This window comes from Aristolochia californica, unplaced genomic scaffold (genome assembly GCF_029961685.1).
Source record: "Aristolochia californica isolate CCGP_79_NKW_82.1479 unplaced genomic scaffold, dmAriCali1.0.hap1 SCAF_4, whole genome shotgun sequence".
Lineage (NCBI taxonomy): Eukaryota > Viridiplantae > Streptophyta > Magnoliopsida > Piperales > Aristolochiaceae > Aristolochia > Aristolochia californica.
In genome coordinates, this window is record NW_027182103.1 from 31,199,950 (window position 1) to 31,221,461 (window position 21,512).

A 21,512-nucleotide genomic window follows, 5' to 3' on the forward strand; every position below is an offset into this window, starting at 1 on the left:
TAGGTACTCCTGTTCTGAAGAAAATAATGCCAATTAAAGGCATTGACAACCATGGAATTCAAGGACAGGTTAATAATAAACCTATTTATTTCTCTTTCAAATCTTCTTCTCAAATAAGTTTTATCAATGAGATTTCTGAATTGAGAACTGTTAAAGAAAATCAGCTTAGTTTCCTCCATAAAGAAATTCAGTTTTTAACCCTTGAACAACAGTTGGAAACTATAGTTATAAAAGAGAAAATTAGTTCTCTTTATAAACTATTTGCCCAAGAAATCTGCAGTGACATTCCTACAGCTTTTTGGGATCGACATAAATATATTATGTCTTTACCATATATTGATGAGTTCAATTAAAGAACCATTCCGACAAAAGCAAGACCTAGTCAAATGAAACATGCCTTACTAGACCTTTGCAAAAAGGAAATCCAAAATCTGTTGGATAAGAAATTAATTCAAAAATCTTACTCCCCATGGAGTTGTACTGCTTTTTAAGTTAATAAAAATGCAGAGAAGGAACGAGGTGTTCCCCGCTTAGTGGTTAATTATAAACCCCTTAATGATTGTCTGAGATGGATTCGCTATCCTATCCCAAACAAAAAAGATTTATTAGACAGATTGTTTTCTGCTAAAATCTTTTCCAAATTTGATTTGAAATCTGGATATTGGCAAATTCAAATTACTGAAAAGGATAAATATAAAACTGCATTCACTGTCCCTTTTAGTCACTTTGAATAGAATGTTATGCCTTTCGGTTTGAAAAATGCTCCATCTGAATTTCAAAATATCATGAATGATATATTTGCTCCTTATTCTGAATTTACCATTGTTTATATTGATGATATCCTAGTTTATTTAGAATCTATTGTTGCTCATTTTAAGCATTTACATGTTTTCAAAACAGTTATTAGAAAACATGGGTTGGTGATATCGGCATCGAAAATGAAATTGTTTCAGACCTCTATTAGATTTTTAGGTCACAGTATTCACAAGGGAAAAATAGTTCCATTGATAGAAGCATTGAGTTTGCCACCAAGTTTCCGGATGAATTACAGGAGAAAACTCAACTTCAGAGATTTCTAGGAAGTCTCAAGTATATTGCGGATTATTGTCCTCATCTTGCCCAAGACTTCACAATATTACATAAAAGACTCAGAAAGCATCCTGAGGCTTGGACTCCCAAACATACACAGGCAATCCAATTAATCAAAAGTAAGGTTAAACAACTCCCTTGTCTTAACCTCACCAATCCTTCATATCCTAAGGTAGTAGAAACTGATGCCTCCCATATCGGTTATGGTGGTATCTTAAAACAAAGAAATCCAGCAGGTAAAGAAGAACTAGTTAGATTTACCTCTGGCAATTGGCATGATGCACATATTAATTATTCTATTGTCAAACAAGAAATGATGGCCATAATTAAGTGTATTCATAAATTCCAAGATGATTTATTAAATCAGAAATTCCTTTTAAGAGTTGATTGTTCCGCAGCCAAATCGATTCTTAAGAAGGATGTGAAGAATCTTACTTCCAAACAAATCTTTGCCAGATGGCAGGCGGAATTAAGCGCCTTTGGTTTTGATATAAAAACATATCAAAGGAGAATTAAACTATTTACCTGATTTTCTAACCCCGTGAATTTCTCCAGGGTCAAAATCATGTATAACCCCACAAGGGGCAATCCACTCCCAATGAGAGGACGTGGTAATCAACAATCAAGAGGTCGAGGCCGAAAGAATCCAGAACGAGGAAATTCCTCAAACAAGAAGGGCAAAGCCCCAGTGTCGTATAAGGAGACACTTGAAGTCGAACTAGAGTATATTACTCTTTCGGATATGGAGACAATTTTACTCCTCAATAAAGAGGGCCTGGAGGGTACATTGGATTCCTGGTAGATGTTACAGAAATGGCTTGGAGAAGCTGATTGTCCCATCCAGGCAAACGATGGTATTCCTTTGAATCCATTTTGGTTCACTTGAATTCCATATCAGTGCATCATACACTGACTAATGTGGCTAAATGGGATAGCCCAAGAGTGTACAGTAAATGTACGATACAAAGATTTATGCATCCCTCAACTTGGGGAAAATTTGATTTAGCTAAAGTAGTTAACCTTCCTAATGATAAGGAATTTAATTATTGGGATTATATGGATTCTTGGTATAATACCTTTTATTACCAAAATTCCTCCCATCGACACTCATGGTTTTTCCAATGGGAAAAGAATGTCTTTCAGAGGTCATTACTCTACCCAGTTGGGTATTTGCATGGTGGAACAAATTTGGGCCACCCATTTCAATATTACCGGAGCCCATTAAGGTTCATTTTGTGAAATGGACTAAATCCAGTCCTGAGCTTAAAGCTCTGTGTTATGAAAAATCCCCCAAGAATTGGGACAGTCTTATCTTCTTTATGGTATTTTCTCTACCATGGATTTGGAGATGGGATTGTACTACATGCTTTAATTACAAAAGCCTACCAGTGTTATTAAGAACATTTCATGTTCGTTGGTGGAAAATTTTCCCCAACATTGATACAAAAGTAGCAGAAATTGAGTCTGCTATCATGCAAAATGAAAATAATCTTGGATTGCATCGCGTCCCGGAAGTCCATTATGACTCCGACAATTTATTTGCAAGTTTCAAGACTCAATTGAAGAGTTTGATTCCAAATATATCAGAAAAAGCTATTATGAAAAAATTATTAGAATCAATGAAGGATTCTATGACTACTAAGTGCAATGAAGGCACATCATCTCACCCTGCCGATGACAACATGTCAGTTTTGAAACTTCAACTGCAGATGATGAAGACATTGAAGACTTTACTAGTACAGAGCATGATGATAATGATAATGAATTCTTACCAGATAGTCAGCCTCCAGAGGATCCTGACGAATATATCACTGCAATGATAGAGATGTTTAAATCAACATCTAAAGGAAAATAATTTTTGCAGAATATGACTATGACAGATAAATCTGATCTTGATTCGTCGACCAAGTCCGTCCAAAAGCTACAGAGGAAATCTTATCCTCCGGCCCACAGCTGGCCTATTTGTCACATTAATCAAGGCTCCTACAGTATATTTGGTCGGCCATTCTACATCAAGTCACAATCATGGGATGCAGCCAATAGCTGCCTTCATAGGATAAGAGTTAAAGCTCTTCGTGAAATATTGAAAGAAAGGCGAATTTTAGAAAGAAAGGTGAAGATAGAAAGAAAGGTGAAATATAGAAAGAAAGGAGAAAAAACAATGAAGAAAGAGTAATATAGAAAGAAAGGTGAAGTATAAAAAGAAAGGAAAAATATGAAAAGAAATAAAAAATATAGAAAAAAAGCGAAATATGGAAAGAAAGGCAAAATATAGAAACAAAAGGAGAAATATAGTGTTTTGCACACAATAACATTATTAAGTTATTTAGAGTCCAATCAATGTTTTTTCTTTAATTTACTTTATTTTATTTCAGTTAAAGAATTAATAGGCCACATGGGTATTTTTGTAATATTTTATCTTGAACCTTGTAAGGGTGAACCCTACTTAAGGTGTAAGAGTAATGAGAAAAGGCAAGCATTGATTTAAAGTAAACAAGGGTTTTGAGTTCTCCTCAAAGAGCTCAGGGGTGTTCGTTCTCCACAAAGAACCTAGGGTTTTCAAGCTTCCCTTTGGCTTGATTTTTGTGTTTCTCTTCTTCCTCCCAACGAATCCATGTGTCAGATCCAGGACCATAACAACTGGTATCAGAGTGGGCACACAATGAGCGATTCTCCCTCCCAAGAACAATGGATTGCCATGCGGGATCAATTGGAAGAAATACGCGCATGGTGTTTAGCATTAGACGCAGCATGGAGCGCAAAAAATTCTGCAATAGATAAACTCCCTACCGCAGAAAAGGTCATACAACCTAAACTCGCTTGAAATGTTGTCTTGGATGGGCAGAAAGGCCAAGGGCCAAAAAATTCCACCATCTCTGAGCATGAAATATGCATGGAATGAAAGACAGCAAATGCTGTCTCGAACGAGCAGAAAGGCCAAGGACGAGAAAAATTCAAAGTCTTTCCAGCGGCGGGGACATCCAAAATTGGGGACTCAAATACGAAATCGGACTCGGAACTTCCGAAATCAGTCGACGGTGACCTCAATTTTCAGAAATCGGAGGGGTATTCCACAACCCCCTTCTCACGAGAAACCATACATCTTCCATAGGCGACGAAAAAAAATTTGAGACACCTCCGTCTAGGAAAATCGCCAAGGGGAGAAGCCCAAAGGGGTGATGTTCGCCGTCGAAAAAAGCCCAACGGGCAACCAACCACAACACATTTCCGTTGGGGTCCATCGTTCCGGTAGCCAGCTAGGTGAGGAGAAAATGGGAGAAAGGATGATGCGGGCAAGGGGAACTAGAGTGGAAGACGAAATTTGGGGGTAAGCTTCTGAAACTCCATCGATTTTTAGGTCAAAATTATTCTTCCATGGGGATGATGGGGCTCCAAGGGGCTGAGCAGCAGCAACGCTGGTCATAATTTGGGGATGGAGGTTCTCTGTTCCGTGAACCAGTGAAACATATCACATTTTATGGAATTCCGGCTTGTGTATCTGAATTACGAGTTGGAATCTTTTTTGGGATTCCGGTTTTGATAGAAATTTTTTATGGTTGCTTTTTATTTGAATACTGGTGCGAGAGCTGTGGCGAATCTGGAAAATGGATCACTCCCGGTGTCCAAGAGCAAATTTGATGATAAAATAGAGGTTGCTTCTGCTAAAATGTACTTCCATTACTATGGCCAACTTCTACATCAGTAAAATATGTTACATGATTATGTGAGGACAGGAACCTATTAATGTGCTGTAATTGAGAATCATTCAAATGTTAAGCTCCCTTCCCATGGGTTGAGTCACCCGACGATCTCCCCTTGGTTCCAGGTTGGAATACGACCTTGAGGAGGAGGGCTTGTGATTTTTAGAACGCCCTATTGCTAATGATAATCAAGCTTTCAGAGGAAGATTGCACCTTGGACCTCGATGGGAGAGAGAATCCGATCTCTGGACTAAACTATTGATCAATTGCTTAATTTTTATTCCAGCACCCATTCTCCATATAAGAGGAGATTAGGTTTGACGTCCACATCAAAGGCCAAACAAAGACCCCACTAAATTAAGAGAAATTACCTCTAAACCGGCCTAGTGCCTAAACCTGAAAATACATAAGTTAACCCCGGCATCTACTAACTACTCTACCTGCTATGGAATCCATAACATCACCCCCCTCCTAGAGAAAGAGCTTGTCCTCAAGGTCAAAGTTGGGGTAGAGTGCCCTGAATGCATCTAAATGTTCCCAGGAGGCTTCAACAGGTCCGTCTCTGCCCAATGAACTAAAATATCCCATGAACCATAGTCACGACGAGCTTGCAAAACCTAAGCTGGAGTGGCCATAACATGGCCATCCTATAACGGAGGCAAGGGTGTGTGCAACATAGGCGAGTCGCCCTTGAATGGCTTCAAAAATGAGACATGGAAGACATTATGAATCTTGGCGTCTGGGGGGAGGTCCAGCCGATAAGCCATGTTGCCAACACGATCCAAAATCTGGAATGGCCCATAGAATTGTGGTGAAAGTTTGTGACATTTGGAGGCTGTCAGTGAAAGTTGGCGGCAATGTTGAAGATGAAGCCAGACATAGTCCCCAGGAGCATAAGAGAGATCACAATGTCTTTTGTCATATGTGCTCTTGATTGTAGCCCGAGTTTGCTGCAAGTGAGCTTTGACCTAGTCGACCGCCAAAGCCTGGTCAAGAGCAGCCACGCGAGAAGAGCGAGCCACATATGATAATAGCTGAGGGGATTCACGAGCATAAACCACTCTGAAAGGTGTAGTCTAGAGGGTTGTGTGATAAGAGGTATTGTAACAAAACTATGCCCAGGCGAGCCAACGAACCCAACTTTTTGGATTATCCCCCACGTAGCAACGCAAATACATCTCAATGGTCCGGTTGACCACCTCCATTTGGCCATCCGTCTGAGGGTCGTAGGTGGATGAGAAAGATAATTTAGTGCCATGTAAAGTGAAAAACTCTTTCCAAAAGGTACTAGTGAACACCGCATCCCGGTCACTGGTAATGGACTCTGGTAAGCCATGAAGGCGGACAATCTAATCCATAAAAATATAGGCCACGTGTGACGCCGTGTACGGGTGCGACAGGGGAATGAAGTGACCATATTTGGAGAAGCGATTCACCACTACCAATATAATAGATTTACCAGAGGACTTTGGGAGGCCATCAATAAAATCCATTAAAACATTAGCCCATACCTGAGATGGGAGTTGGAGAGGCTGAATCAGGCCTATTGGGCTTAATGATTCAATTTTGTTCCTTTGGCAAACTTGACATGCTGACACATATTCCACCCCATGTGTTTCAAGTCGTGCCAATAGAAGTCCCAACTAAGTCAGAAATAGGTCTTTTGTTGACCTTCATGAGTGTTGTCTTGGAGGGCCCAGTTGTTGTCCATGGTCTGCTGCTCAATGCTATGAAACAGATCAAGGAGCAACTGTGTTTGCTGAATTTCATCCCGAATTGCATCCAGCAAAAGAAACCATGGTTGACTAATTGAATATAGTTGTGGCTCCGACACTTCCCGGCAGGATAAGGCATCGGCCCCCTTATTGAGTTGTCCGGGTTTATATTCCACCTTAAAATCGAAGCCCATCAATTTAATAAGTCAATACTGCTGGGGAGACGTGGTTATACGTTGCTCTAATAGATACTTCAAGCTGCAGTGGTCAGTGCGGATAACAATGTGTCGACCCCAAAGATATGGCCGCCAATGCTGAATGGCTTTGGCTAACCCAATAAGCTCCCGTTCATAAGCGGCTAATTTGTGATGGTGTGAGGCAAGGTGCATTCTGAAATATGGAATGGGATGACCTTTTTGTTGTAAGACCGCGCCTATGCCACCTCCGGAGGCATCACATTCTATAATAAATGGTTTGTCAAAATTTGGAAGTTGGAGCACCAGAGTTGTGGCTAAGGCATGCTTCAACTGATCAAAAGAGGAGGCAGCGGCTTCTGACCAATGGAAAGCATCACACTTCAGTAAATTGTTGAGAGGGGCTGCGAGCTGGCCATAGTCGCCAATAAACTTCCAATAGTACCCAACGAGGCCTAAGAATTCCTGTAAGGCAGTGACGGAATGAGGAGAGGGCCAATCAACGATTGCCTGAATTTTGCTACTGTCGGCCTTAACTCTCGAGGCTGAGATGACATGTCCTTGATAAGCCACTTCGGTGGTACCAAAGGAGCACTTGGATTGCTTGAGAAATAAATGATGTGAACGCAGAAGGTTGTAGACCTGGGGCAGGTGCTGAATATGGTCCTCCCAATGCTTGTTATGTATCAAAATATCATCAAAGAAAACCAGAACATATTGTTGTAAGAGAGGATGAAATACCTCGTTCATAAGGGCCTGAAATGTGGAGGGGGCATTTGATAGCCCAAATGGCATGACAAGGAATTCGAAGTGGCCATGATGTGTGCGGAAGGCCATCTTCTCCACATTTGGAGGGTGGACCCGAATTTGGTGGTACCCGGATCTTAAATCCAGTTTAGTAAATAATCTTGCCCCATGTAATTCGTCCAAGAGCCCAAGTATGGGAAATTTATCCTTGATTGTATGAGCATTCAGCTCTCTGTAGTCCACAAAAAAACACTAAGTGTTGTCATGTTTCTTCACTAATAAGAATGGTGAAGAAAATGGAGACCAGTTGGGCTTAATAATGCCTGCGCTAACATAGTTTGACATTGTTGCTCGATTTCATCTTTTTGAAAATGGGGGTAGCGGTAGGGCCGCACGACTACTAGCTCAATTCCCATTTTTAAAGGAATCTGATGGTCACAAGCTCGGATAGGTGGAAGAGTTGCTGGCTCTTGAAATAAATTAGCAAATTCTGTAATGAGTGAATTTAACTTACAACGGTCTGAGTCCTGAACTTGGAAGTGCTGGAGAGTGAAAGGGGATGGTGCATGAGCCCCATGAAGAATAATGGATTGCTGGTCAAACATAAAACTTAGAGTGAGGGACTGGAAATCCCATAAAATTGGACCCAATTGCTGCAGCCATTTAATACCCAAAACCATGTCAAACCTTTCCAGTGGAATGACCAAGAAATCTACCACAAATATGTTGCCTTCAATAACAAAAGGTACTACTGAACAAATTCCCCATTTGCGACTGAGACCGAAATGCCATAGTTCTGCTGAATCGGCAAGCAAAGTTGTTGTGTTGCTGGTTGTCTAATGAAGTTGTGGGTGCTGCCCAAATCAACTAATGCAAGCAACATGAGGTGGTGGAGGCCAGCGCAAACCTGCATCATGTTAGTACTGTGCAAGCCCTTCATAGCATGGAGAGAAATTGTTGGTTCTTCTATCTCAGGCTCTTCCACTTCCTCAAGTGGTGGGGTATCCTCGGGATCATCCACCCCTAACCAAAAAAGTCATTTGCATAAGTGGCCAGGCAGGTATTGTTCATCACAATTATAACAGAGCCCTTTGGCCCTCCTCTGGTCCATCTCCGCCCGTGAAAGTCAGCAAACATATTGTGCTGGTGGTGTTTAGCTTATTTGCCTCTGATGGTGGAGGGATGTTGGGGCCTGGGCGCAAGGGAGAGGTCGTTGTGGTGGTGTCCCAGTAGCCACTCGGCCTTGCCATGGGGGCCTACACCCCAGAGATTCTTCAAGACCCTCTGCTTGGCGTCCAGTGTACGTGCTAGATTCATAGCATGTGCTAAGTCTGGTGGGTCATGTAATTCCACTTCTAGTCGAAGTGCTTCCACTAGTCCATGTTGAAAGATAAGCTCAAGCCCACACGACAAAGAAGGCCCACATATCTAAGATTATTAGACGATGGTCCACACAACCAAGGAAGGCCGACAAGATGGGTTCAAGCCCATAAGAAGTAGGACCCACAATGATTACCATGAGCTGGAATCCTTATTGGAAGATCAAGAAGGACTCACAAAAGTATCTTATCTTATGGTCACGTCAAAGAAGAGTTTTATTTTGAGTTATGTTTGTCTTTTATCTATATTGAGTTATTTAATTATGTTAGGACTTATCTTTAAGTGTTAGAGTTTGGGTGTAATTGGTCTATTATCTTCCTCTATTATAAATAGAGGTTCATGTACTCTAATTACAACAAGTTATTGATGTCAATAAAGTATTTCACTTTTTCATAAATTCAACATGGTATCAGAGTAGGTCAACTCATAGAGGTAATGTAATCCTTTTCTCTAAACTTTAAACCCTAAGTCTAGGTTCATAGTTATTTTTTTCATACCCTATACCCGTAGTATACTTTACATTTTTTACCTCTATATGTAGTTTTTATATTTCAAATTATATATTTACGAAAAGATATTTGAGTCTACTTTCCAAAGAAAACCTATTTGTTCCAATAGGAGTTATCTACAGAGAGATATTGATATTTGAATAAGCGAAGGTCAGATTGCAAAAAAGTTTTGAGTAGTAGTAGCAATCTTCATATTTCGAGCAAAGGTCAGATTGAAAAAGAGGTTTGAGCGGTAGAAAAAAGCTTCAAATTGTGAGTTATTTTATGCTATCAAGATAGACACTTTATATGGAGAATTATATATCAAAAGAAAGATACGAGAAACAATATTTAGTTTGGCTAGATGATAGAGACCGAAATATATCAGATTATTTATCTTCTAAAAATTATATTTTATGAAGTGAAGTTATACTTGGATGAAATATATTTAATTCTAGTTTCAGATGAAGAAAATTTCATGTCAATCTGATCTATATTGAAAGATATTCGAATTGGAAGACTCAAAGGTCATGTTGGTATTCTGTTGTATTGAAAAATCCGAATTTATGCCAATTATTTTGCGTCACTTTTTGAGTTGATATATCTGGAAAATATCTCACTTCTCCCTGGTTTGAGGGCTTATTTATACATCTCTGTTATTTGGGGAAATTGCTACATATATGATATTTGGTTCAAGCTGGGATCACTGCCATTACTTCCCAGCATGAGGGGGAGAAGTACAAGCAGTACAAGAAAGAGGTATTTATTCCCTATGTTGTGGATAAGTTTATGTGACGTAAATATTCAAGAAAGGGGGAGAACAAAAGATGAAGTTTGTGCATCTATGAAGAAAATTTTTATATCGGATTATTTCATGGGTTCTTTTACAAAGTTTGTTATTTGGTTCATGTTATATGTGTTGGAAGATGGTCATGTTATATATAGTTGCTGCTATTATGTCTCTTTGGGGACATTATTTCTTTGGTTCTCTTTCATGTTATATATCACATTGGGAAACCATGATGGAGAAACTTATTATTACATCTATGTTATCCCCCCCCCCCCCCCCCCCGGTAATGGCTTTAATGTCTCCTACCACTTGAGAGTCGTTGTCCTGTGGAAGGACACGGTGGTGGACACTTCGGAGCAATGCTGATAGACACACTACCGATAGAAGATGGAGTGTGTCCTACATCCAGCATTAGGACTGGAGAATGAAGCAATGGCTTACCGGCTAGGATTATGCCACAGGGCCTCATAGAAGGACGCAACGGTGTGAGGGGGGAATGTTGGAAGATGAAGACATATTGGAAGATGTGCCATTTTATACCAAAATATTCTATACATAATTTGCAGTAAGTTGGGAGTTCATGTTGTTCTCTCACCCCCAGCTTGAGGGGGAGTGTTGGAAGATAAGCTCAAGCCCACACGACCAAGAAAGGCCCACATATTTAAGATTATTATAAGATGGTCCACACGACCAAGGAAGGCCCACAAGATGGGTCCAAGCCTATAAGAAGTAGGACCCACAATGATTACCATGAGCTGGCATACTTATCACATCAATTGGAAGATCAAGAAGGACTAACAAAAGTATCTTACCTTATGGTCACATCAAAGAAAAGTTTTAGTTTGAGTTAGGTTTGTCTTTTATCTATATTGAGTTATTTAATTATGTTAGGACTTATCTTTAAGTGTTAGAGTTTGGGTGTAATTGGGACAAGGGTAGTTTTATTGTAATTGGACTTTACTACCTTCCTCTATTATAAATAGAGGTTCATGTACTCTGATTACAACAAGTTGTTGATGTCAATGAAGTATTTCAACTTTCCATAAATACAACAGTCCAACAGTAAATAAATGAACATATTAAGTAGGATGCACATACCTACTAGCTTGTGCCAGCCGTTCCTGAAATTTTTTTGATAACCCTCAATGGAACCGGTTTGTTTGAGATTGACCAAATCCCCCAAACGGTTACTACAGGCTGGTGGACCGAACTGTAACATGCAATAATCCTTAAAAATATCCCAATTGTGGATATGGTGTTCAAAATCAAATTGATTGTACCAAAGTTGTGCTTCATCGAGCATGTGGTAGGCAGCTAAAGGAACCTTACCATCGGCTTGGGTTCTTAGAATCCAAAAAAAAATTGTCACAGCGATGTAACCTTATTAAAGGGTCGAAGGACCCATCATACGTTGGAAAATCGAGTTTGGTATACCTGGGCATGGTGGAGTGGCTAGGAAAATGGACCCCCCCCCCTCTTGGCAATGAGGTGTTGGGCGCAGAGGAGGTTGTGGGGATGGAGGTGGTGGGGGTTGTTGGTCGGAATAACGGAATCCCAAGCCATCCACTCACGTATTTGTTGACTGCGTTGCAGAATAGTCTCCCGAAGTTCCATAATGTCTGATCTAATTGTCTGTGATTAAATCCGAACTTCATCCATCAGAGTGCACAATTCATTTGGAGAAGAAGAATCGTCGACGGTGGTCCTGTCTGATACCACGTTGTTAAGCTCCCTTGCCATGGATCGTGTCACCCAACGATCTCCCCTTGGTTCCTATTGGAAGATAAGATCAAGACCAAACGACCAAGGAAGGCCCACATATGTAAGATTATTATAAGATAGGCCACATGACCAAGGAAGGCCCACAAGATGGGCCTAACCCCATAAGAAGTAGGACCCAAAATGATTACCAAGAGCTGGCATCCTTATCACATCAATTGGAAGATCAAGAAGGACTCACAAAAGTATCTTTATCTTAGGGTCAAGACTTAGAAGAGTTTTAGTTTAAGTTATATTTGTCCTTTATCAATATTGAGTTACCTAATTATGTAGGACTTACCTTAATTGTTAGAGTTTGGGTGTAATTGGGACAAGGGTAGTTTTATTGTAATTGGACTCTACTACCTTCGTCTATTATAAATAGAGGTTCATTTACTCTGATTACAAGAAGTTATTGATGTCAATGAAATATTTCACTTTTCCATAAATTCAACATGGTATCAGAGCAGATTCTATGAGTTTACTTAGTCAACTCATGGAGGTAATGTGATCCTTTTCTCTAAACCCTAAACCCTAGGTCTAGGTTCATAGTTATTTCTTTTTTCAGTCCCTACACCTATAGATTTCGTTGTGATTTTATCCTCTATACATAGTTTTTCATATTTTAAGATATATATTGAAAGAAATATATTTGAGTCTACTTTCCAAAGAAGAACGATTTGTTACAATCGGAGTTATTGATAGAGAGATATCGATATTTCAATGAGCAAAGGTCAGTTTTCAAAAAGGTTCAAGTAGCAGCAGCAATCTTCAAATTCTGAGGTATTTTTTGCTATCAAGAACTAGACTTTATATGAAGAAATATCTATCAAAATAAATATATGTAAGTATATTCTTTTACCTATTCAACTAATTTTTTATCTGAGTTGTCTACAAAGAGAAATCGATATTTGAACCAAGAAAGGTTAGATTGAAAAAGAGGTTCGAGCGGCAGTAGAAAGCATCAATTTCTGAGGTATTTTATGCTATCAAGGAAGAGAATTTATATGGAGAATTATATATCAAACGAAATATAAGTGAGTCTATTTTCTTACCTATTCAACCAATTCTCGGTATGACTTTTTTATAAGTAGATATTGATCTTGGAAGAGTCAATGGTCGTTCTAGAAAAATAGAAGAAACAAAACTTAGTTCAGTCAGATGACAGAGACCGAAAACTATCAGATTATTTATCTTATGATAATTATATTTAATGAAGTTTATTCATAATTGGATGAAAGGTATTTAAGTCTAGTTTCAGAAGGAAAACATTTCATGTCAATCTGATCTATATTGAAAGATATATTCGAACTGGAAGAATCAAAGGTCATGCTGGTATCTTTTTGAATTGAATAATCCGAATTTATGCTAATTGTTTTGCATCAATGTTTTGAGTTGATAGATCAGGAAAATATCTCACTTTTCCCTAGTTTGAGAGCTTATTTATACATTTTTGTTATTTGGACCTATTGCTACATCTATGATATTTGGTTCAAGCTGGGATCACTATCATTACCTCCCAGCTTGAGGGGGAGAAGTACAAGAAGTACAAGAAAGAAATATTTTATTCCTTATGTTGTGGATAAGTTTATGTGACCAAAATATTCAAGAAAGTTGGAGCACAAAAGATTAAGCTTTTGCATCAATGAAGAAAATTTTTATATCGGATTATTTTTTGGGTTCTTTGACAAAGTTTACTATTTGGTTCGTGTTATATGTATTGGAAGATGGTCATGTTATATTCAGTTGCAACTATTATGTCTCTTTGGAGACATTATTATTGAATAAGAGGTGGCCTCATGTCATCATTTATTTTACCCCATTAAAAAGATCAAAATTGTTTGTAGTTGGGAGTCCATGATGGAGAAACTTCATCCCTATCAAAAAGATGAAAATTATTTGTGGTTGGGAGTCCACAATGGAGGAACTTCATCCCCGTCAAAAAGATGAAAATTATTTGTGGTTGGAAGTTCATGACGGAGGAACTTCATCCCCGTCAAAAAGATGAAAAGTATTTGTGGTTGGGAGTCCACGACGGAGGAACTTCATCCCCGTCAAAAAGATGAAAATTATTTGTGGTTGGAAGTCCATGACAGAGGAACTTAAGATTACATCTATGTTATCCTCCTCCCCCCCCCCCCCCCCCCCACCCCCAATTGTAATGGGTTTTATGTCTCCTACCACTTGACAGTCGTTGTCCTGTGGAGGGACACGGTGGTGGACACTTCAAAGTAATGCCGATAGACACACTACCGATAGCAATGGAGTGTGCCCTACATCCAACATTAAGACTGGAGTATGAAGCAATGGCTTACTATCTAAGAGTGATTTTTACTCTCACTTATAATGCCACAAAGCCTCATGGAAGGACGCAACAGTGTGAGGGAGAATGTTGGAAGATGAAGGCATATTAGAAGATGTGTCATTTTATACAAAAATATTTTATACATCATTTGAAGCAAGTTGGGAGTTCATGTTGTTCTCTCACCCCCCAGCTTGAGGGGGAGTGTTGGAAGATAAGATCAAGCCCAAACGACCAAGGAAGGCCCTCATATGTAAGATTATTATAAGATGGGCCACATGACCAAGGAAGGCTCACGAGATGGGTGCAAGCCCATAAGAAGTACGACCCACAATGATTACCAAGAGCTGACATCCTTATCACATCAGTTGGAAGATCAAGAAAAACTCACAAAAGTATCTTTATATTTGTCTTTTATCAATATTGAGTTACCTAATTATGTTAGGACTTACCTTATGTGTTAGAGTTTGGGTGTAATTGGGACAAGGGTAGTTTTATTGTAATTGGACTCTACTACCTTCCTCTATTATAAATAGAGGTTCATGTACTCTGATTACAAGAAGTTATTGATGTCATTGAAGTATTTCACTTTTCCATAAATTCAACAGTTCCAGGTTGGAATACGACCTTGAGGAGGACGGCTTGTGATTTTTAGAACGCCCTATTGCTAATGATAATCAAGCTTTCGAAGGAAGCTTGCACCTTGGACCTCGTTGGAAGAGAGAATTCGATCTCTAGACTAAACTATTGATCAACTGCTTAATTTTTATTCCAGCACCCGTTCTCCATATAAGAAGAGATTAGGGTTGACGTCCACAGCAAAGGCCAAACAAAGGCCCCACTAAATTCAGAGAAATTACATCCCGACCAAGTGTCTAAGCCTGAAAATACAAAAGTTAACCCGGCATCTAATAACTACTGTACCTGCTATAGAATCCATAAAATCAAATTTCCATGATCGTGTTGTTATTGACGTTGGTGCTGGTAGTGGTATTCTTTCCTTATTTGCAACTCAGGTTGGTGCAAGGCATGTTTATGCTGTGGAGCCACCTGAAATGGCTGAACATGCAAGTAGACTGATAGCAGGAAATCCATCATTGGGACAAAGAATAATGATTGTCAAAGGCAAATTTGAGGCAGTAAAGTTGCCTAAAAAAGCAGATATACTCATTTCAGAACCCATGGGCACTTTATTTGTCAATGAAATAATGTTAGAGTCATATGTAATTGCAAGAGATCAGTTTCTTGTTCCCAATGGGAAAATGTTTCCAACAATTGGGAGGATACACCTGGCTCCCTTTTGTGATGAATTTTTGAATGTTGAACTTGCAAAGTCCCTCTTTTGGCAGCAGCATAATTACTATGGGGTTGATCTTACCCCTTTACATGGACTTGCCTGTCAGCGATATTTTTCTCAGCCTATAGTAGATGCTTTTGATCCAAGATTGTTGGTGGCTTCAACAGTTACCCATACACCAGATTTCATGACTATGAAGGAACATGAGCTATATGAATATGACATTCCCTCAAGTCTCAAAGATGTTGTTGGGACTAGGATACATGGGCTAGCATGTTGGTTTGATGTCTAGTTAAATGAGAGTTCAGTTCATCGGTGGCTTACAACTGCACCAGGGGCTCCCACAACACACTGGTACCAACTTCGTTGTGTTTTCTCTCAGCCTTTATATGTGATGGCTGAAAACGTTGTTCTTCATTTTTTGGATGATATGTATGTTGGTCAACCACTGTTTGTCAAAATTCTTCACCCAGGTGTGAATTTTGGGGATGAAATTTTTTTGGGTGTGCCGGGAATGGTCTTGTGGAGGAATTATATCAATTTTTATGGGACGAATTATATTGTTGTGGATGCACACAACAACAGTGTGTTTGTTTCAAAAATGGAGAATTCTAGTCTCCTGTTTTGGATAACATTGTTGTTGTGTTTGTGGAGAGCGTTCAGAGATGATGAACAAGGTTATATGAAGTATAAAGATGACAATCTGCCATTAAATACTAAAGTTAAAGATCTTATCGGAAGAATGACTTTGGCTGAAAAGATCGGTCATATGACACAAGCCGATTGATCTGTGCTCTCCCCAGAAATCATGAGCAAGTACTTCAATGGAAGTGTATTGAGGGATGGAGGTAGTGTTCGTACTCCAAATGCCACTCCCCAGCAGTGGATTGTTATGGTGAACACTTTCCAGAATGGATCACTCTCTAGCCACCATATTCCCACATAATGTTGGATTTGGAGCAACCAGGGATCCTCAACTTGTGAAGAAGATTGAAGAAGCAAATGCTTTGGAAGTTAGGGGAACTGGGATTTAGTACGTTATTGCTCCATGTCTTACAGTTTGCAGAGACCCCAGATGGGGCCATTGCTACGATAGTTACAATGAGGATCCAAATATTGTCGAGGAGATGACAAAGATCTTCTCTGGATTACAGGGAGAAATCCTTCAAGGAGGATGACTGGGTGCTCCTTATTTTGTTGGACAAAAGAAGGTTGCTGCCTGTGCGAAGCACTTTCTTGGTGATGGCGGCACCCAGAATGGGACCAATGAGTACATCACCATAATTGATTTCCATTCACTGCTAAGCATTCACATGCCTGCTTACTATGATGCCTGACAAGGAGTTGATACAATCACGTACCCACCTCACACCAACTACTCGTCCTCTGTTGCTACTGAAATTCAAGCTGGAATCGACATGGTAATGGTGGGGTATAACTTCACTGGATTCATTGATGACCTAACCAATCTTGTGAGCAGTGGAGTCATTCCCATGAGCAGAATTGACAATGCAGTAACTATGATCTTGCGTATCAAATTCATGATGGGTCTCTTCGAGAATCCTTACTCTGACAACGGCTTGGTAGATCAAATTGGAAACCAGGAACACAAAGAGCTGGCTAGAGAAGCAGTCAGAATATCACTTGTGCTTCTAAAAAACGGAAAAGACTCTGGTCAGCCATTACTTCCCATCCCCCAAGAAGACAAAGAGCATTCTCGTAGCTAGAAGCCATTCCCACGACATGGGTTCCCAATGCGGTGGCTGGACCATAACGTGGCAAGGTCTCGAAGGAAACAACCTTACCGAAGGAACGATGATCTTGGAAGTTGTTCCTGCTATTAATATCAAAGTAAAAGTTGCAAGTTTGGTGCAGGTGATAGTTCAACTTGTTGTTTGGTTGTTTATCTGTATTGGGCTAGGCTATAGCAAGTGATGTCGGCAGTGTCGGCAAAAAAAAAAAATTGCTTCTTGGGTGGAATGCTCCAGTTTTGTCATCCAGTGGATGCCACAGATACCGTGGTTACTACTTGGGACCAAGTGAAGATGCAGGCAAGGGCAAGAAGACCTTACCTTCGAGCTTGAGGACGAGCTTTTTCTCCTAGGGGAAATCTAATGTTATGCACGCAATAACATTATTAAGTTATTTAGAGTCTAATTAATGGTTTTTCTTTAATTTACTTTATTTTATTTCAGTTAAAGAATTAATAGGCCATAAGGGGTATTGTGTAATATTTTATCTATAAGGGTATTTTTGTAATATTTTATCTTGAACCTTGTAAGGGTGAATCCTATTTAAGGGGTAAGAGTAATGAGAAAAGTCAATCATTGATTTAGAGTAAACAAGGGTTTTGAGTTCTCCTCAATGAGCTCCGGGGTGCGCGTCCTCAAAGAACCTAGGGTTATCAAGCTTCCCTTTGGCTTGATTTTTCGTCTTTCTCTTCTTCCTCCCAACAAATCCATGTGTCATATCCCGAACCATAACATATAGAAAGAAATATGAAATATTGAAAGAAAGATGATATATATAAAGAATGACAAAATATAGAAATATAAGGAAAAATATAGAAAGAAAATGCATAATATTGAAAGTAAGACAAAATATAGAAAGAAAAACAAACTATAGAAACAAAGTCAAGATATAGAAAGAAAGGTGAAATATAGTAAGAAAGGCAAAATAAAAAGAAAGGTGATATATAGAAAGAAAAGGGAAAATAAATAAAGAAAAATATAGGAAGAAAGACAAAAAAAAGATGAAATATAGAAAGAAAGACGAAATGTAAAATGAAAGAAAAAATGTAGAAAGAAATTTAAGATTTAGAAAGAAAGGCAAAATATAAATGGAAATTGAAAAATATAGAAAGAAAGACGAAATATTGATAGAAAGATGAATTATAGAAAGAAAGGCAAAACATAGAAGGAAATGGCAAAATATAGAAAGAATGTCAAAATATAGAAAGAAAGACGAAATATGGAAAGAAAAATGAAATATAGAACAAAAGACGAAATATAAAAAGAAAGACGAAATTAAAAAAGAGATAAGAAAATTTAAGAAGAAAGACAAAATATAGAAAGAAAGAGGCAATAAAGAAAGAAAGTTGAGTCAATAGAATGAAAGGCGAAATAGCAAAAGAAAAGGCGTAATATAGAAAGACATAAGAAATAAAAATAAAGATGAAATATATAAAAAAAAGAAATATAGAATGAAAATTGAAATATAGAAAGAAAGATGAAATATAGAAAGAAATACGAAATATAAAAAGAAAGGAGAAATAATGAAAGAAGATGTGAATTATAACAAAAAGGCAAATTATAGAAAGAAAGATGTTACAATGTGGGACCCACCATGGTGCACGAGTTGGTGGGACCCACCATGAGGACGTGGTATACCAAGAAGAGTCCTCACCCAAGCTAGAACGAGTTAAGCAGATAAGATTCACAAGCTGAAATGAGTTAGAAGACTTGAAGATCATGTGGGACCCACAAAGATACCACAAGCTGGAATCTTATCACTATAAGCTAGTAGATCATGTGGGACCCACAAGGATTAGGCCACAAGCTGGCCTAATCCCTTATCTCCACGTTCTTGCAGAAGAGTTATAGTTCAACTTCTATTAGAACTCTATTGGATTGTGTTATCCTTTTATGATAGACTTATCTTAGAGAGTTAGAGTTGGAATGTAATTTGGAAATTTAAAGATTAATTGTATAAGGACTCTATCACTTCCTCTAGTATAAATAGAGGTGTTGTAATTCGAAATTAATCAAGTTCTACAATTCTCTCTTGAGTAAATTTATCTCTCTTTGATTGGTGCACACTTTTTTTCTCTTCTCTTCTCTTCTTCTCTCTACCCGAGCTTCTTCCCCTTTTCTCCTTTTTCTTTCTCTCTTCACTTGCTTGGAATATTGAAAAAAGTATCCTAAGTTCAACATGGTATCAGAGCATTAAATTTAAGATCCCTACATCAAAAAGAATGCTCTAAGAAGATATGATCAACACCACTCATAGAAGGCTCCTTGTGAAGGAAGATAAAAAAGTGTGAGATAAGTTCCTTCATTAATTTTTTTATTACTTCATGTTACTGGTTTCCATATTTAGAAGATTATTTAAAGATGAGTATGTGAAATTTTTCATCTTATGAGATTGTGGATATGAATGCCTCTCGATCTAGAAGAAGCTATCAAAGCAGTTTTGTCGGTTTGGAATTTCTGTTAACCGAGACCAGTCCATGATCAGATTGTTGGAAATTGTTTTTTGTGGGAACAAGATTACCTGATATAGAAGATTTATATTGAGTCTATTATGAGTGTTATTTATGCATAAAAAATTCAAAATAATGATTGTTTAGTGTCAATGCTAAATTTCTCCATGCACTAAGTTGTTTGAAGAATACTACTAGGATATTTTGATTACAATTTTTTGGAGAATTATTTTTGGTGAAGTGCCTATTATGGCTAAATGAAATGTAAGTATCAAAGGTTGTATACTCATAATTACCACAATACCCTTACGAAGGGTATCAAATTTTATGTTGGTCCACATCGGTTCGAAAATTTCTTATAACAAATGACCTTGTGATCAAAAGAATTTTTTTATAAAAAAATTTGTTAAAAAAATGATACCATTGTGATTAGTTAGCTAATCAAAATCACAGAAAATTTTTGGAAAGAATGCACTCATTGTGGGAGATATGGCCACAGTATCGATACATGCTATTACAAGGAAAGGAGTTATTGTGGAAAAATTGGACACTATGGAGAAATATGTTATAATGCCAATGAAAACTCAGACTTGACAAAGGCTAATCAAGCCTTGGTAGGTGATACAAAGGAGGATCGGCCCAAAAAGTCAACTGAAAAGAAAATTTTTACTGATGAAGAATATGAGTTGTTTCAGAAAATGATGGGTTCTTCTCCAAGTTCCTCATTAAATACCGCTGCCACCACTGCTTCAGGTATGCTACTGTTAGGTTCCTTCGCCACAGATCGAGTCACCTGACAATCACTCCTACCTTCCAGGTTGACGTGTGACATTGAAGGAGACTGGAATTCTTTGATCGACCAATAGTTTTAATATGAAAGGATGAATAACTGAGCTTGTGAAGGGAAGCTCACCCTGGACCTCGTTAAGAAAGGGAGAATCCGACCTTGTATTAATTCTATTGATCAAAGCTTGATTACATTCAGACTACCTTCCTTCTTATAACAAGAAGGACCATGATGTTACACTGCCCAAGCCCCACATTTTCCCATGACGTCCACTCATTTCCCAAGCTATTCACTTCCCATGACGTCCATTCATTTCCCCAAACATACTCTTCCCAAAGTCTGACGCTAACCACCATTTTCCAAAGCCTGACACTAACCACCCTAACTATTTCCCAAAGCTTGACTCTAACCACCATGACGAGCCCAACACATAACTAAAAATTACATTAGACCCAACCCTTATCCTTATTTGAAAGTGACCCCACCCAAGTTCTGCATCTAGCAATGACTCTAGATGCAATGGAGTCCATAACATCACCCCCTCCTGGAGAAAGAGCTTGTCCTCAAGCTAAAAGTTGGGGTAGAGGGCCTGAAATTCCGCCAATGGTTCCCACGAGGCTTCCATCGGATCCGTCTCCGCCCACTGAACTAAGATTTCCCAAAGATCCTTGACTTGGCGAGCCTGAAAGATGCTGGTTGGAGTGGGTAAGATGTGACCATCATGAAGGGCCGGCAAAGGAGTGTGCAACTTCGACGAGTCACCCAGGAAAGGCTTTAGAAGTGATACATGGAAGACATCATGAATTTGGGCGTCAAGGGGTAGCTGGAGACGGTAAGCCATGCTGCAAATGCGCTCCAAGACCTGGAAAAGGCCATAGTACTAGGGTGAGAGTTTGTTGTGTTGGGATGCAAAGAGGGACAACTGGTGTTACTTATGAAGGCGCAGCCACACATAGTCACTGGGAGCATAAGATTGGTCATGGTGGCTCCTATCATAAGTATTCTTCATGAGCGCTTGAGCCTTTTATAAGTTCGCTCGAACTTGGGCTATCATGCAGTCTCG

At 38.9% G+C, this 21,512-nt stretch overlaps 2 pseudogenes; both read left to right on the forward strand.

Annotated features, from left to right (window-relative positions):
- The first annotated feature begins 4,522 nt into the window (after positions 1 to 4,522).
- On the forward strand, positions 4,523 to 16,130 carry LOC137963203 (probable histone-arginine methyltransferase CARM1; annotated as a pseudogene).
- A 13-nt stretch (positions 16,131 to 16,143) lies between these two features.
- On the forward strand, positions 16,144 to 17,565 carry LOC137963204 (uncharacterized; annotated as a pseudogene).
- The last annotated feature ends 3,947 nt before the right edge of the window (positions 17,566 to 21,512 follow it).